At 39.2% G+C, this 17,840-nt stretch overlaps 1 long non-coding RNA gene across 1 annotated transcript; it reads right to left on the bottom strand.

Moving 5' to 3' along the window:
* Positions 1-5: 5 nt before the first annotated feature.
* Positions 6-4,107, bottom strand: LOC307162903. The gene is made up of 3 exons (XR_013821987.1): positions 3,877-4,107; positions 3,521-3,564; positions 6-858 (listed from the first exon to the last, which is right to left on the bottom strand). It is a non-coding gene; the product is annotated as an uncharacterized lncRNA (long non-coding RNA).
* Positions 4,108-17,840: the final 13,733 nt, after the last annotated feature.

The raw sequence follows: 17,840 nt of genomic DNA, 5'->3' as shown, positions 1-17,840 counted from the left end.
TTGGAGTTAACGACGATCTGTAGCATCTGGCCCCCTCCCTCCCCTTTTCGCTTTCTTTGGTCTTGTTCTCCTTCTGTCTTTCAATTTACCTGAATCTGAATAGTGAAATAAAAGCCATTTAATAAAATATCCTTTGTTTGCCCCAGATTGCCTTCTCAATCCAATTTCTTCCGATTAGTTTTTTCTTTTTCTGGACCTACACAGTAAAACTGTTGAATGTCAGTCTAAAAGTTGAGATCTGACTGAGGTCTAGCACAAAACAATCCCAAAATCCGTTTTCCCTTCTCAGAACTGGACAAACAGGGGAAAAAAAGAAAACCGCACAGATCAGTGGAAGGTCGCCGTCAGAGCCGGCCTCCAATCTGATCCTGAGTGGTGGGGTTCTTGAACTTATCTCCCAGAAAAACCACTTGAACCTCTAGTTCTCCATTTTCAGCTGCCTGCCAGGCAGGAAGTTCAATTATCTCCCATTGAATGGTATCGCTTAGGATCCTCTCTGTGCGATATGAAATCAAAGGATCTTAGTGTGATTGGATGACACTTATTCCTTTGGCCCCTCAGGGTTCCGTTCCGATTTAAAGCGCTGGATGGTTTTGTAGTAGTAAACGTCAAGTGATTTAAAAAAAAATCCTAATCAAGGATTTGTTCTTTCTTTTCGGTCCTACTTCCTCAGCCGACTTTTTAAAACCAGATATCCTTAAGTCTCTGTGATCCTGTCACTGCGCTTTTGCTGGCAGAAAAGTAGGTGCATTCTGAGAGCGTCTGGGGATGTTTGTAAGAAGAACTTGCTGTCAGCAGGCAGGAGCGTTAAGACGCATCAAGGGTGGAGAAATTGGCCTTTACAGCGCAGGAAACAGCCTGGAGCCGGAGGAACAGACAATTAGGAACATATAATTAAAATAGGAAAAGACATAATGATGTAATGCCAGGGATGTAGAGTGGGGCGAAATGGTCTTTTTCCATTACTTACTCATTTTATGAGTGCAACCGCACACCTCTTACTCTATGGTGTCCTTGCATCGACGTTCTCCCTCCCTATACTTTTCCCAAGTCCTTTCCTTCAATTTTCACAATTTTATTTGTGTTCTTCTCTCACTAACATTTCAACATAATCTTACCTCTTATCCTACATATACAAGCTTCAAGCTCAGTTTTTTACTATATAAAAAGTAATTACAGCCAATTGTCCTTCAGATAAAGTGAGAAGCCAATGCTACTGCTTTGAGCAGAGAACAATCGCTGTGATTATATTTTCAGAGTGAAGTGGTGTTACGAGGGACCGTATGTAAAATGTTCTGTGATAAATATTAGTGAAACACTGGCTCCTTGTATGCTTGAACGTTACGTAAGCCTGTTAGCCGTAGCTGGAATAAAGAGAGAGGGGAAACTGGTCAAGTGGCTGCCATGTTTCTAAATCTGTCAATCTACCAATCTACTGTGCTTTTAAACATGAACACTCACAAGCTGATGCTTTTTACATCATGGCATGAGAATCGAGTGCTTAACGCTGTAAACACATTAATCCATTAAAATACATTATGGTTTGGCTCTCTAGTCAAATTTGATTTGTTTTGACTCATTTAAACAAATATAATTTGTACTGGGTTAGGTATGTACAGGCCACAATTTTTGGTTTGTTTGGCTAATATAAAGGATTGCTTTTACAGTTATTTTGAGAAAGATGTATTTTTAATCTTGATGTTAGGATCTGTTTTCCTGGTTTCTGTGTGACAGTTGTGCTAATATGTTTTACAAAAGGAAACAATTGAAATTTGACTTTCTAGGGAAAACACAGTCTTTTCAAATGCATGTCAGAGCATTTGTCCTTGAAAAACATGCCATGTAACAGGTAAATCAAGGCACTTTTTAGGATTATCCGATCATGCATGGAGCCAAACCAATCAGTTTTTGCCTACTCAAAGGCCTATTACACCATTTTAAAAGCTGTCATGTTAAATCAATAGGTCTGAGCCCTAGCAGACATCAAACTCTGTACCTTCGGCACACATATTAACAAAGACTTCAGCAAAGGGCACAGAGATCACATTCTGTACTTTTCTCTGTGTGATCTAAACGAGTCAGAGCATCGTGCCAAGAAACCAAGCGAAGGTGAGAGGTTGAAAACGAGATTCGTTTTTCTCTTGCACTTCTCGCATGTGGTACAGTGAAACATAATTCGGTCTGCTTTGTCATCCTCTATTCCTGCCCCTCTCTGTCTGAGATAGCGGCTCAGAAAAGGATTCACAACTCTGAAGATTTCCCTGATAAATCCAATGCTTTGCATCATCTCAGTTACACAGAGGTAGAGACAACAATGGTATTTCACTCTGATATCACACAACTCTATTTCACGGTAATTTATGAATCGCGTCACGCAGGCGATAAGGCGGCTTCTGATATATATCGCCTTTCTCAACGTCGCTGCTTTATATTTTTGCTATCTTTTGTACTTTCACAATTGTTTAGGAAAGGTTGAGCTCATATCTGTATTGTCAAGAGGAGGGAGATCCTCATATTATTGTAGACTAGCAACTGAGGGAATTTTATTGCTCAGTGGTTGCTCTTTCATCGCTCAGGAGTTTTAATGGAGGTCTCCGATAACTTGGAGAAATAAAAATAGAGACAAATGAGAATAATTGGCATACAGTAAGAATATACAGCTATTCAATTAATATGGATAGCATAACTAGAATTTGATGAGAAATATTTGATTTCATACTGATTCAGAATATGACATCTCTTGTGAAACTCTAGAGACGATGTGAGGTTCCTTAGGTCGTTTCCTCAGGAGAAAAATCTGAAAATCCCTGAGAAGTCTCTAATTGGTCTCCATTTAGTCTCTTCGCTGTCTAGGAGAAACAATTGAGATATTAAAGAGATCTTGTGATTTTCTTTGCTACAAGTGTGTACACCATAAAATAATAGCTACTTTACCCAAAATTAGTGTTTTATATATGTGGTCGTATGCTTCCCCTTGCTCTCAGGTGCTTAAGTTAAATAACCTTCACACACACACACACTTAGAGGCAGTGGCAGCATAGCCAGAAAAAGCACAGCATCGTGGATAAACTGTCACAATCATCATCAATCTGGACGCTCCCTGCCTCACCAATGAAATACAAGCAGAGTTCACCGGCAGACGCATATACTGCCGTGACGATATCCGAGTACTGCGTGTGTGTTTGTGTGAAGCATGTGTGAAGGATGTGTTTGACCTGAGCGCATTGGTTTAGGTTGAGTGCTCCTGTGACACAGACAGTTGTTAATGGCTGTTGAGGGATGGGCAGATGGGGACCGATGAGAGTGGAGGGGGGACCGTGACAGATGAGAGAAAGAATGAAAGACAGAGAAAGAAAGAGTAGGAGGAGATGATGAAAGGGGATAAAATGGCTAATGGACAACAGAAAAGGGGGGATTTGGAAAAAAGAGGGATAAGGAAAATTATTGCGGTCAACTTAGAGTGCATCATGCAAAAAAAAGGAGGGATGAAGAACAGACGAGAAAAGCAAGACACACTCACCCATGGCTCTTTTTCTTCAGTTGAGGCGGTGAAAGTCTACTGCACTGGCAGAGAGAGAAAGAGACAAACCTCAAAAGAATGCCAAAAGGACAGAAATTATGAATGTGTGCAACAAAAAAAAAAGCGAAAACGAAGAAGATCAGACGAAAATATCAAATGAGCTCAAGTGTCCGAGTAGCTCCCCGCATCAGTCCCGGTCATATGCATAAATGCAAAATGACTTGCTAATGGGAGTCTTAGAGAATTACACATGCAGCTATAAATCAACATGTCAGCACGCATGCACTCTCTCACACACACACACACACACACACACACATGCACGCAGCGGCATGAGCAGGCTCCACAGGCGCTACCTCAGAGAACGCTAGGCTCCTCCTCGGTTCCCCCGTTCTGCCTCTCTCTTTCTCAGCCTCTTCTGCGGTTTCTGTTTATTCACCACAGATCATTTCCCAAGAGAATGCAATGATGGGTTTCTCTTCATTTTCTGCGTCCTTGCCATCCTCGCGTTTCACGGCCCCCTGTTCTAGTCCGGCAGAATTGAGCTTGCTGTAATTTCTGGCAGCTGGGCTAATGTGTAAACTGCATTCGTGCCCTCTCGTTCTCTCTCTCTCTCTCTCTCTCTCTCTCTCTCTCTCTCTCTCTCTCTCTCTCTCTCTCTCTCTCTCTCTGTGTCTCTTCGGCACTGCCTCTAATCCAATCAGAAGCACATCTTTCTCTCTCTCTCCCAATCTCTCTAACTCATATATGTTTAATCTCACTCCCACAAATACTGTAAATAAACATCAAAATGTACATTTATCACAGTCACACTGATCTTCTGAGCTTTATCCTCCATCAAAACACACACTTGACAAGGATAATTCCCACATTTATTACTATACAATTCTTTCTGAAAACGATAAATTAGGAAACTTAAGTTACTATACTGAAGTATAGACTATATTTTAACATTTCAGGAAGCTGGTAAATTTGTTGAACACCATTTAAATATTTACAGCACATTTGGCAATAAAAATAAACTGACACATATAACTGACTCTTGTCCAAACAATGTCCTTCCTAACAAGATTCATGTCTCTCAAGATCATGTCTATCACTTTTTACTCACATAATAATGTCACCATTACTGCTCGAAGTCTGTTCAAAAGTCTACAATGATGATCCTTCAGAAATCATTCTAATATGCTGATTTGGTGCTTAGAAACATCTCTAATTATCAATGTAAACAGTTTTGCTGCTTAATATTTTTGTGAAAACTGATCAAGATTATTTAATAAATAAAAAGTTCAGAAGAACAGTACGCCTATTTATTTAAAGGGATAGTTCACCCAAAAATTAAAATACTGTCATTAATTACTCATCCTCATGTCGTTCCAGACCCGTAAGACTTTCGTTCATCTTTGGAGCAGAAAAGATGATCTTTTTGATAAAATCTGAGATTTCTGTCCCTCCATTGACAGCTACACAACTGACACTTTGACACTTCAAAAAGTTCACAAAGTGATCATAAAACTGAATTGAGAGGTTTAGTCCAAATTTTATTCGATTGCTTTATATGATGAACAGATTGTGGCATGCAGGGCAGGGCAGAGAGCTGTGGGAACGGAGCAAGGCACCACACCAGTCTCGAGTCTCACAGAGGAGCTCCGTAAGGATAAAAGTTGGAGTGACAACAGTGAAGGATGAGAAAGGACCAGGCCTGGACTTTAAATTGGGTTTTGTTTATGTTTGTGCGCCAGTTGTCCATGAGGCCCTGCCACTATAATTTTTTGTTGTTTGTTTATTTTATGATTAAAGTTTAGAGAGCAAAATTCTGGCTGAAGCTCAAACTGCTGCATAACACACAATAATGAACCTCATTGGTTCTTGCACTTCAAGCGAACTTCAATTGCGAACCACAATTGATGTGTGAGTAGTTGATTAATGTTTATGTGAATAAAAGCCTTAATTCAATCTGTTCATCATATAAAGTGATCATGTCTCTTTGGACTTTTGGACTAAAACACTCAATTCATATGGATTAGTTTTATGATCTCTGTGAACTTTTTGAAGCGTTTAAGTGGTAGTTGCGTAGCTGTCAATGAAGGGACAGAAAACTCTCAGATTTTATCAAAAAGATCATTTTCAATGAAAGTCCTAAATGTTTGGAACAACATGAGGGTGAGTAAATAATGATGTTTAGATGGACTATCCCTTTAAGATGGAAACCCACTATCCCTTAATTACATCGTGTATTTTTATCCTTAAGCCGAGGACCTTTACAATATAACTTTACAAACCACAACAAACTAGACATGATGTCATGCTTTAGGGATTCTGTTTTTAATAAACAATAATACAATCTAACATCCACTCCTACCCACACAACTGCATGAGGTATGGATGGAAGTCAATGGAGCTCGAAGTCTAGTGTAACCGCGGCTTTACCCTAAAAATCACATCAGTCACACTCAGTGACTGGAAGACATCAAGAATGGATGCATACACATACATGAATGCTAGAGCAATAAGCCATGAGACACTGTGCGTTACGGCTGAGGAGTATGTGAGTCACGACATGTATGTTTTAGCGGTTTGAAGCAACATTCATATAGAAGTCAATTACCATTCAGTTTGCATGTAAATCGGCTATTAATCAAAGCTTTGAATTTGGCTCATCAAATTTGTTTTGTATATATATAAATATAAACAAGTAAAAAAATTAATTCTGTATATATATTTTTTATTATTTAAAAATTATGGTTTTTTTTATTATTTAAAAAGTTCATTAATATTAAATTAATTTAATATTTAGTGCGCACTGGCAGACATTTCCCAAACATTAAAATTAATTCGACTCTCTAATACATTTTTTATTCAAAAATTAAAATTGTCATCATTTACTTCTTTATGGTGCTTTTGTTATACAAAAATGAGCAGTGTGAACATTTTTCAAAATGTCTTATTTTTGTGCTGCACAGGAAAAAAAAAAAAAAAACGGTTTGGAATGACATCAGGGAGAGAAAATAATAAGATGATAATAATAAAAAGTAGTATTAAGAAAATTATAATACATTTCAACCTTAGGTGTACTGCCCCTTTAATATTTTTGGACTCATTTTAAAACGCATAACTTATCTTATGTTTGAACATAAGGTAGAGGCTTTAAACTCATCACTGCAGGAGTCTCTTATGTATCGTCTCATTCAATCACATGCATTTACACACACAGTTTTCTCTCTCACTCTTCCTTCAGCTCAGAGTGACGCCCTGTAGGGAATTGGTTATTGTGAGTCCCTTGTCTGTCTCATTTCCCCTTTCTTTCTGTAAGATACACACCCACACAAGTTCCTCTGGCGCACACAATCAAACATACTCTCGATGGCATTCAGAAAAGACACCGAACGCACCACAAACAGATGCAAAACAGTGTTTTGATTGGACGACGAACCTGATTTATTATCATTAGCATGAGCCATCCATTCTGTTCTAGTAGAGTCAGCTCTCGCCGTGGGAATGCAGGGACATTGGTCCGCACGGGTGACAGCAGGAAATGAGATCTCGCAGCAGGAACTTATTGATGTATGTAATGCATGGTTGTGTTTTCACCTGAGATTAAAGCAGCAGAAAGGAGGGAGGGAACATGGAGCACAGAAAAACCAAAATGCCAAAAGGGCCATTGAGATGAAAGGCTAACTGCCTTCACAAACTATTATTGACCCCTGAATATTACATTAGAAAGGTTAGTGCCCTTCTGGTGATTTGTACTACAGTACCTGTATCAAGTGAGCAAGCGTTTTCTATGGAATAATCTCTCATATAAATCAGCAATAGATTTACTATTAAAGGGATAGTTCGGCCAAAAATGATATTTAACCCATGATTTACTCATCCTCAAGCCGTTCGAGATGCATATGTCAATCATTTTTCAGATGAACACATTTTCAGTTAATTTAGAAAATGTCTTAGATCTTTCAGTGGTTATAATGTGAAGCTATGGGGTCCACCTCCTTCAAGTCCCAAAAATGTGCATGCATCCTTCACAAAAGTAATCCATCCGGCTCCAGGGGGATAAACGAAGGCCTTCTGAGGGTAATCCGTGCGGTTTTGTCGTAAAAATATACATATTTAAAACTTTATAAAGGAAAATAACTGGCTTCCGGCAACGGTCGACGCGCGTTCACGGGAGATGGATGCCGACGTAGGACGTAGCGTAGGAAGCGGCGTGACGTAGAACGAAGTATAGCTAAATCAAACACTACGTCCTACGTCATACGCCGGCATCCAGCTCCCGTGAACGCGCGTCAACCATTGCCGGAAGCAAGACATTTTCATTTACCCTCAGAAGGCCTTCGTTTATCCCCCTGGAGCCGGATGGATTACTTTTGTGAAGGATGCATGCACATTTTGGGACTTGAAGGAGGTGGACCCCATAGCTTCACATTATAACCACTGAAAGATCTAAGACATTTTCTAAAATAACTGAAAATGTGTTTGTCTGAAAAAAGACTGACATATGCATCTCGAACAGCTTGAGGGTGAGTAAATCATGGGTTAAATATCATTTTTGGCTGAACTATCCCTTTAATCAAGGAGAATGACAGGCATAGAACATGGAACGAAATACCCTAAAACAATCAGGAGTTAACATGACACACAAGATAACTGTGAGATGTACATTTATTTATGCATGCATTTATTTAATTGTATCCACCTTATTCCTGACGACCTTACTGCGTTTTGAATTATGGGTGGCACTTCCGGTTTGGGGAACTTCCATTAAAAAAGGTTGAAACGAATTTCAAATCATAAGGTTGCCCTACAAATAAAGCTGATCCGTCAGTTTGACTGGATGAGCTGTCAATTTTCCTTCATGATTTATTTTCAGACATCATGAGAATAACGTTATACTTGGTATTTTAACGTGACGTTATAACAAGAATATCTATGGCAAGAGCTCTTTTCAGTCGCTGCTTTCTTTTCCTCGTGATTATTTTCTTTTTTTCCCTTTGCAATCCGCTGTAAAATTATGAAAAAAGGATAACATATACTGCACATTTGTGGTCTGTTCTCCCGAATTTAATTTACGATAAATTCCATTAATAATTCACTGGAATGCACGAAGAATCTCTCGTTATTCTCCTCAAATCCTCACGTCTCTTTCCAGGTTTGGTTTCACAGGTAAATGCAATTTATAATCTGTCAAAATGACGGAAATCACTTTGAAATTGTATCACGTAATGCTGAAGTTAATGAACACTTTTGATTAACGCAACATAAGTTACATTACATAATACATATTTCTACAGTGATATTCAACCTGTCCGTTATTGCTGTGGAAAGACCCGCGCTTTTGGGGTTATTTGGTCTGTTGAAATACCTTGTTGATGCCTTTACACTTTTAAATTTCTTTTTAATGTTCGATGGTTGAAGGGTGAGTAGATGTCATCTCGTTGTGACACTTTTTTAACGTGTTGCGTTCATAGAGCGAGCCTTTTCACTGATTGTTTACAGTTAGGGAAGTTACACCCATAAATATAGCGCAAAGTGTCATGGGGCATAGGAATAAGGTGAATATTTTTTTTATTATATTGAAGACATTTGCATACATGGCAAGCAAACTCAGTAATCGTTCAGCTTCACACAGGCTGTTTTGTTCAGTGATAAGCTGCATGGGAAACTAAATCCATTAAGGTTGAGTGAAAAGCGTTGATGCATTTTGCTATCCAGATAAAATCAGTAAGTCAACAAGTCAGTTTTTAAGGGTGGTTCATTTGGTCCTGGTCTGCTTAGCGTTCAGATTTGCATTTTTATCACCAAACCTAAAGATTCCGAAACTAAAGGTATAGGAATACGTTCACAACCTGATTGGTCGGCTCTTATTGTGTACATTTCGTGACTGGACTTACCGAACATCCAAAACAATGCTGTATGCTGGGCTAAATGTGCTGGTTGTATGTGCGTAGCCTATATGATGGTATTTTGACCAGCTGAGAACTCGTGTATGATCTTATAAAATGTGTAAAGGAGTCAAAACAGTGACAGGAATCCCTCTGTCACACACACAAATGAAGATCTGTTACAAGGAGACGCAGTTCTGATGCCTGTACCGAACTGTGATGGGCAACATCTCAACTATGATGAGAAAAAACTGATATGCTTGAACATTCTGTTCTTTTTAGGGTCTCATTTTCCTGTTTTTGGTTAGTTTACATGTCTTTGGCCCCGAGTTGCGTTCATATTTCATTCGAAACACACCAGAGTTCGTTTGGTAGTGGACTGAGACCTATCTTTTTAGTGGTCTCGGTCTGCTTGTTTGATGCAGGGTTTGTATGGCAGCGTTCACACTTATTTAAATGAACCGCACTAACAGAGTAATCGCACCAGGGTTTGTTTTAATCGAACCAAACATGCCAAGTGTGAACTCCTTTAGTATATTATCACTTTATTAATACATTATAAAAGCGTAATCTATAAATGTATACATTTTAATTTTTACATTTTTAATTTGATCTAATATAAAAAAAGGCCAGTTTTCTTCTATTATCATCATCATCAACACGTTTTCAGTCTATTTTTTCTTTCTTAAAATAGCCAAATCTTTTGTAAATACCTTGTCAGTTCCTCTACAGAAATCATTTAGAAACTGGTAACCGTGAACATCCCCAGAAAACGACAAAAGGTTTCCTGACCCTTCCTTACATTTCTGCTAGCTCTGCTATTAGATGCGCATTACACAGTTTAATACGTTTTAATTGAATTTATGATTCTCCAAATAAATGCAAAATCATTCACATGACTAAAAAAACAAGACCATAATTCAAAACTTAGCAAGGATTTTAAAATTCATAGACACGCACAACTGCCTGCTGCATGTCTCTTTAGTGCAGATCAGGGAAATGCAGGAATCAGATTGAAGGATAAAGTCATTTATAGGGTCATGTGTTGACAGACTTTGCATAAATATCATACAGGGGTATGTATATCTAGAGGCCTGATAGTTATACAAAGAAAAGGAAAGATGAAACAAGGAGACCAATCAAACTCCAAAACAGCATGCCAATACTGTCAAATACACAGAGATATGAATGTGATGCCCTCAAACCAGCCTCTGATAGACTGCTTGTTTGGTGCTGTCATTTTCATTCATTTAACATCACAACAAAAGCAACAATAAAGTAAATAAATGTGGACACTTAGGTCACCCATCATCAGCTGTGTTTGTTAACACAAAAGCAAGATCGGCTGCAAATTACCATCAAAGAAGTAATAGTAGATAAATGTCATTTAGCAAACACTTACACAAAGAGCCTTGATTTAGGTTTGTGTTTATAAAAACACAATCTTAGTGGCACTTGCATGTCCTAGTTACCCTGACAATCCAGAGTTATCGCGAGAGCACAAGTTGAATTTGCTCAGTAATCGTCGAGTAATGATGCTCATTAAATATGCCCTTGTATCCGAGCTGCGCCAATCACATCGGGTTATCTGATATAGGCGGACCAGAGGTGAGCTAAACAGATGACGACAGCGCTGTGACGTCGAAGTCATTAGTAAACATTGCAAGATGGCTGTGGATGAACACCAGTTGTTTGAAACGGCTTTGGCCGCTACAATGAACGAGTTAGACTTGGCTTTTTATCTAAAAGAGGAACAGAAGACGGCGCTCGAATTGTTCCTTTGCAAGAAGGGCGTTTTTGCTGTTTTGCCGACCGGATACGGCAAGAGTCTAATCTACCAGTTAGCTCCGCTGGTAGCTAAGCATATGGGGCTTGTTGTGATTGGTCGTATTGCGTGCAGTGAGATTTTCAAATGTTTGGTTTGGTTGAGTTGTTTGGTTTTCATTAAAAAAAAAAACAAGGGTGGTTAGACACCCCAGTCTGCAGGAAATGCAGAGCAACAGTACTTTTTTTTCTGCTTTTGTACAGTTATAGTTGGTTATGGTTACAGTTATGGTCTCAATCCACCTCCCTACACTTGTATTTTCAGTGCGATTTATTGGCTAAAAAAGACAAAAAAAAAAAAAAAAAGTTAAGCAAGTTAAAGATGAAGCGTAGCTGATAGCATTTTATTTATTTATTTTGCATTTCAATAGCTATCACAATGTTGTTATTGTGAATTCTTTTGGCTGTGATAATCTGATAATGCAACAGCCCTACTCCGATTATTACACCTTTAATTGGATGGTTTAATTAATTGGATTTTATTTAAATGTGATTAATTTGGAGCAAGAACTTTGTCATGTGATTGTGCATTAACAAATTAGCCTACTTCTCTTGTTCACATAATTATTTTGAATGCAAATCATTCATATATTTCCTAAGGGTTCAGCTATTCTCCTAACATGGGGCAAGTTGACTCACTGGACCACTTTCTACAACTTTCTAAATAGATATTAGGAGTTAGTTTTAGTTAATGTCCCATTTCTTCATGACTAGAGCAGAACTTGAAAAGTGGCACAGCTTACCACACTCTCCTCCATGCCAAAAAAGAAAAGTAATCCAGGTTAAATGAAACGTTATCAAGCTCGCCACTATCTGCCTTCTATATATGCCAGCTGGACTGAAAGAGAAGACGACAGAGAGAGAGAGACTCATTCTGTTCTCCTAGAGTTGACTGTGTGGTCCCTCTGTTCATAGAAAGAGAGACAGATTGCCATTCCATCCCACAACACGACCTCATCCATGGAATAGTGATTAGCCAATCAGCATTCCGGTCACATGAGCTCCACTATCAATGAGTGAGTGAGACAGAGCGAGAGATAGTGAGCCATGCAGAGAGAGAGAGAGACAAGGTGGAAAAGGGTGGGCTGAAGGTTCGATGGAAAGAGGGAGGGAAGAGCAGGAGGAGGAGAGGGGAAGGGAAGCTCGGGAATGTTGATGCAAAATACTGACAAATGCGGAGATGAAGCATTAAGCATGACTGATGAAGATGTATGGCGAGCGCACATGCGCGCACACACTCCATCACAGATAATGCCACACACTGCAGGACGCCTGTGAGGCTTCACACATGTAAATTCATGCACATTCACCGTGTTGACTCATACGAACTCTCAGACGGCAGGAGGGCGAGCAGAGCAGGGCACGGACCGACAGGTTCACACGCATGTGCAGATGTGAACACAGGATGAATGTGCGGTTAGTCCCTCTCTCATACACTCCCTCATACTCTCATACACTCCCTCATACTCTCATACAATCCCTCATACTCTCATACACTCCCTCATACTCTCATACACTCCCTCATACTCTCATACACTCCCCCATACTCTCATACACTCCCCCATACTCTCATACACTCCCTCATACTCTCATACAATCCCTCATACTCTCATACACTCCCTCATACTCTCATACACTCCCTCATACCCTCATACTCTCATACACTCCCTCATACTCTCATACACTCCCTCATACCCTCATACTCTCATACACTCCCTCATACTCTCATACACTCCCTCATACTCTCATACACTCCTTGGCAGAGACACTGCAGGTAGAGTCACCTTAGCAAGCCCACAGTGATAGAGAGTGTGTGCGTGTGTGTGTGTGTTAGAAAGAGGTGGAACACACAGGAGAAAGGTAAAGAAAAGGAAACGATATAAAGAGATTACTGAGGTCTTGTTCTCAGGAGGAAAGGTCTGAGAAGCAGCAAACGACTCTCCATTTGCTCTCCATTGCTCTCTGGTGTGGGTTGAAACTATTGAAGGTATTAAAGAGATTCATTTTTATTTCCTATGGGGAGGTTAGAGACAAAAAGAGGGATAAAATGAGACAACAGAGAAAAAGGGAATATGGTGAAAAAGAATGGAGATTAAAAAAAAAGTGAGATGAAAAAGAGACGGAGAGAAGTCAGATGAAAGAATGAGAGAGAAAAGGGAGATGAGATGAAAAGAGACAACAAAGAGAAAGGAAAAAGAGATAAATAAAAAAGAGAGATCGGGATTGGATGACATGAGAAAGAGATGCAAGGAGAAAAGAGAATGACGAGATGAAAAAGAGATCACAGAGCAAAAATGGAATGAAAAGGATTAGATGAAAGACAACAAAAAAGAAAGCAAAGGGGAACAAGAAAGAGGTGACAAATACAACAGAGAAAATATATGGCATGAAAAAGAAGAGATGAAAGAAAAAGAGGGATGAGTTGATGAAAAGAAGAGATGAAATAATGGAATGAGGTGACAAATTCAACAGAAAAGAGGGATGAGATGAAGAAGAGACAACAGAGAGAAAGATGACGAAAGAGGGATGTGATGAAGAAAAGAGATGGGATTGAACAAGAAAGAATGAGGTGACAGATGGCATGAAAAAGAAGAGATGCAAGAAAAAGAGGGATGAGTTGAAGAGACAACAGAGAGAAAAAGATGACGAAAGAGGGATGAGATGAAAAGGAAGAATGGACAGCAGAAGAAAGGGAGGGATGAGAGAAGGGAATGATGTTTCGCAGAGGGTGTGTGCAGTGGGGATCCATCATTTGCTGTATCTGTGGAACATGCAGTGATCAATGTGATGATACGAATCAGAGGGAGGAAAAATGATCAGAGAGAGACTGAACTCACTGCAGCTCTTCCAAACACACAACACCAGAGGCTCACTGCGATTAATGAAGCGTGCAAACCGACACCGTACAAAGGTTCAGTGCGGTTCAGACTCAATGTAACGGTGAAATCTACATGGGCTCGTGTGCAAAATTTTCTCAATGACTTTTGAAACAAGAGCAGCCCAATGTGAGCTTCGCCAAAGCATGTGGTCATCTTCAAGGTGAGCATAATCACCATCTGGACAACCATCTGCAATTATGCAATGTCTTTCACTTCAAAAGCACGCAGTGATTTGTGGGACGGTGTGGGGGAAGGTGAGTCTCCAGCTCATAATTTAATACCGTACCACTTTGGACATATGGAATATGTTCAACAAACATAGTGGGGATTACATCCTTCAATATGGTCTACCACATGTTCCCATTATCCGTCCATGAGACATGATTTTCCCAGAATTTTTCATTCTTTTTTCTTTTTTTCATTCTTAATTACACCTATAATGAAAGCACATAAAAATGATAAAAAATATAATTAGATAATGGTTAGTTCAAGTCCACCAATTTGTACCGTGCTACCATGTTTTTTGGACATATATCATGGTATTGCCCTCTGATAATTCACTATTCCATGGTACTTTTTTTGGTAATTAGTGGAATCATTTATAGTAATAATTATTATAACTTATTATTAATAATAACAAATAATACAACATGTTAACAAATAATAAAAAATGACAAACCAAGTACGATTCCACACTCAAAGGTCACCACAGGCAATTTCCACTGTTGAATTGCGGCAAATGTAAAAACATGGGTTGCACAAAGCACACAATGTTTCACCATTATAAACACTAACTGAAATCTTCCTTGTCTTCAAATAAACAGTCACAAAATCTCCAGTCAATTTAAAATCCATCCGTTCAACAGGATGCCTGTCTCACACGGTGTGAAATTGAGGTTTCAACACAAATGATAAGGTGTGCACATCAACATAACTTAGATAGTATTTCTTCTCTCAGCATAATGTGAATAATACATCAGATAGAAGCAATCAAACGCTCAATGCAGGGCTTAGCAGCACGAAGGGCAAAATTTAAGATGGAAGCCATTAAGCAGAACTGCATTTTCCAGAGCTTTTAGGACTCTTTATGAGTTTGTCTGTTAGCCTTGTGCCCCAGGCAGAGACTTGATTAGCTTTGCCATTGGTTTGTTTCTCACTTCTCTTTCTTGCTTCTTGATGTTTGTCTACGGTGATCACATTTTTAATGCCACTGTCACTGATGAAATAGCCCACCACTGTTAACCTTTAATGGCATATGAAGGCTTATTTTGTGTATAGCTGATTTTTGCGTTTAGGTGAAGTTGCGGAAAGCATTCTCTCACCAGAAGCAGTACTGCACAAAGGAAGTAGCCATTTCTGAGGCAAAAAAAATGACTTGGAAATAATTGCACTCCTGTCATTCAAGACTCCCACGCGTTGTCCACATAGAAGGTCACTACATCTAACCTGACACTTGAACTGTAGTCCATGTACCACATGACACCTCTGCCCTCCAGGGCTGTATGAGGTTAAGTGCCCTGTCTCTCTTGTTAACCTTCAACTTCTCCACACCACTGTCAGAAATTAACCTTTTTATTTAAGGAGTAGTTCATGCAAAAAATAAAATCCTGTCATTTACTCACCCTCATGTCGTTCCAAACCCACAAGACTTTTTTTAATCTGTGGAACAAAAAGGAAGATTTTTTGTATAATGTGTTTCCAGTTACAATTAATTAGAAATGTATATATTAAAAGTGCCATTTAAACATCATAAAAATATGTAAAGTGGACTAAATAAAGTCCCGCATGGTTAACCCCAGTCGAGTTTAACCCCAGTGTCAGGAAAGTTACTTTTAAAAGCAATGCGTTACAATATTGCGTTACTCCCACTGATCTATATAGAGATCTGGATTGCTCATGATATCATAAAAAGTGAAGCCACCGTGCCGCCATATTGGTATTCCTTAGTAGGCTTACTCGTTCTATTGAAGTATTAGGAAATTATATGATTTTACTAAAACATTGCCTAACGAGTCCCTGTACATGCTTACAACACAAACGTCCTAAACATGTAAATGGTTATTTGTTTAAAGCCTCAAATTTCCCCTGCTTATTAAAAAGTTGCGTTCATATTCATTACAGTAGTGAACATTAGCTCGGTGGACAGACGATACACTTCAGCATATTTAAACGATGATTAAATTAGAATTAGAATTAAAATAGACATAGAATTTGCACGGTCTTTAAGAGTCTGAAAGAGATGTTGCTCAATCAGGAAATAAAATACACGCATCATAACTTATTCAGACAAATAATGCTGACTGCTTGATTTCCTTGCTTATAGAAATATTTATTGTATAGGCTATTCCTATATTTCCTCCATGATTATGTACATAAAGAAATATATTTTTGTGTTAGGTCGGTTACCTGTGTCGGAAGTGTGCAGTAGACACACCCACATTAATGATTTCAATATATGACTTATCCTCTCCAAAAAGACCATGCACATTACAGATAACATTTAAGAAGTACCAATTAATTTGCATACATAGATTGTAAAACTAATCCTGAGAGTCTGCAAATTGGGTGATTTTAGGTCAGTGTTTTGGCTCATCAAGTCAATGATGCCCATCTCTGTCAGTGGGGAATAGTAAGATGGCCCCTCGAACACTTCCTGGTGGCAATTTAGAATGCAATGAGCAATCCAGTCATTTATATAAATCAGGGGTTACTCCCTAAAAAGTAACTAATGCGTTACATTACTTTTTCTCGCCTTGGCTGGGCTTGCTTGTTTGTTTTTTAAAAACAACAAAAAATATCTATTTTTGGAAAATGTAAAGGCCCTTTCTCATTCTGGATTGTAGAAGAACAGGAGAAGTTCAACACTCTTACTTCAGCAATCAAAACAAAACAAATGAACCAAACGTGATACTCATGTTCCCTATGTTAGATCAATTCTGAACCTGCTCCTCACCTACTTCACCCAAACAAAGGTTATCACAATGCCCCAGGCACCTCAGGCATTTGCAAACAGACACACGAGGCTCAAGAAATGATGAATTATCGTGAAATGGGCATTAAAACGCACCCTCACATCGAGTCAGCGATTTGCTAGAATCAGCTTTCCGTGAGAACATGCGCTGCTGAGGAGTTAGCACCTAATATAATGTTGCTCTTGATAAATGCTGATATTAGCAAAGGGTGACTGCCTACCCCTCTTCCCTGAGGACAGATCTCAGATCAGTTTCAAGAGTATCATTTTGCAAGTGTAATTTGGCTGGATGTCCATAATGTTAGGATAATACTATTTGCCTGCAAAGTGGAGGCAGCAATAAATGTCGAAGGACCCTTTGGGCATCATGATAGTGTCATTGCGTGCATGGAAACCCACGTGCTGCTTTTTTTCTACCCCTTTCGCCCTCCCACCTTTTCTTCCCCTGCATTGCAGACCCAGGCCTAAGTGGTGGAGGCAGGCCTGAGCCAGTATCACGACACTGTGAGGTCAGTGTGCTGGGCATTAGGAAGAGGACAATGCTGGAAGACTGACACCATTAGAGTTTGGCCGGCATTCCCGGGCAGCTGCCAACTGTCCACATCCATTGTCTTGGCCATCCCATAATACTAATCCCACCACACATATCTATAGTGGTTCCACTAAGCATTGGTTCAGAGACGGGGGCATATCGGCAATTTGCAAAGTGGGAAGGGAATATTATAGAACTTCTAAGCCTGGAACTTGAATATTAATTATGTGAT

This window comes from Squalius cephalus (genome assembly GCF_949319135.1).
Source record: "Squalius cephalus genome assembly, chromosome: 8".
Lineage (NCBI taxonomy): Eukaryota > Metazoa > Chordata > Actinopteri > Cypriniformes > Leuciscidae > Squalius > Squalius cephalus.
Note: the sequence above shows the minus strand (reverse complement) of the source record. Positions and strands in the feature narration are given on the sequence as shown.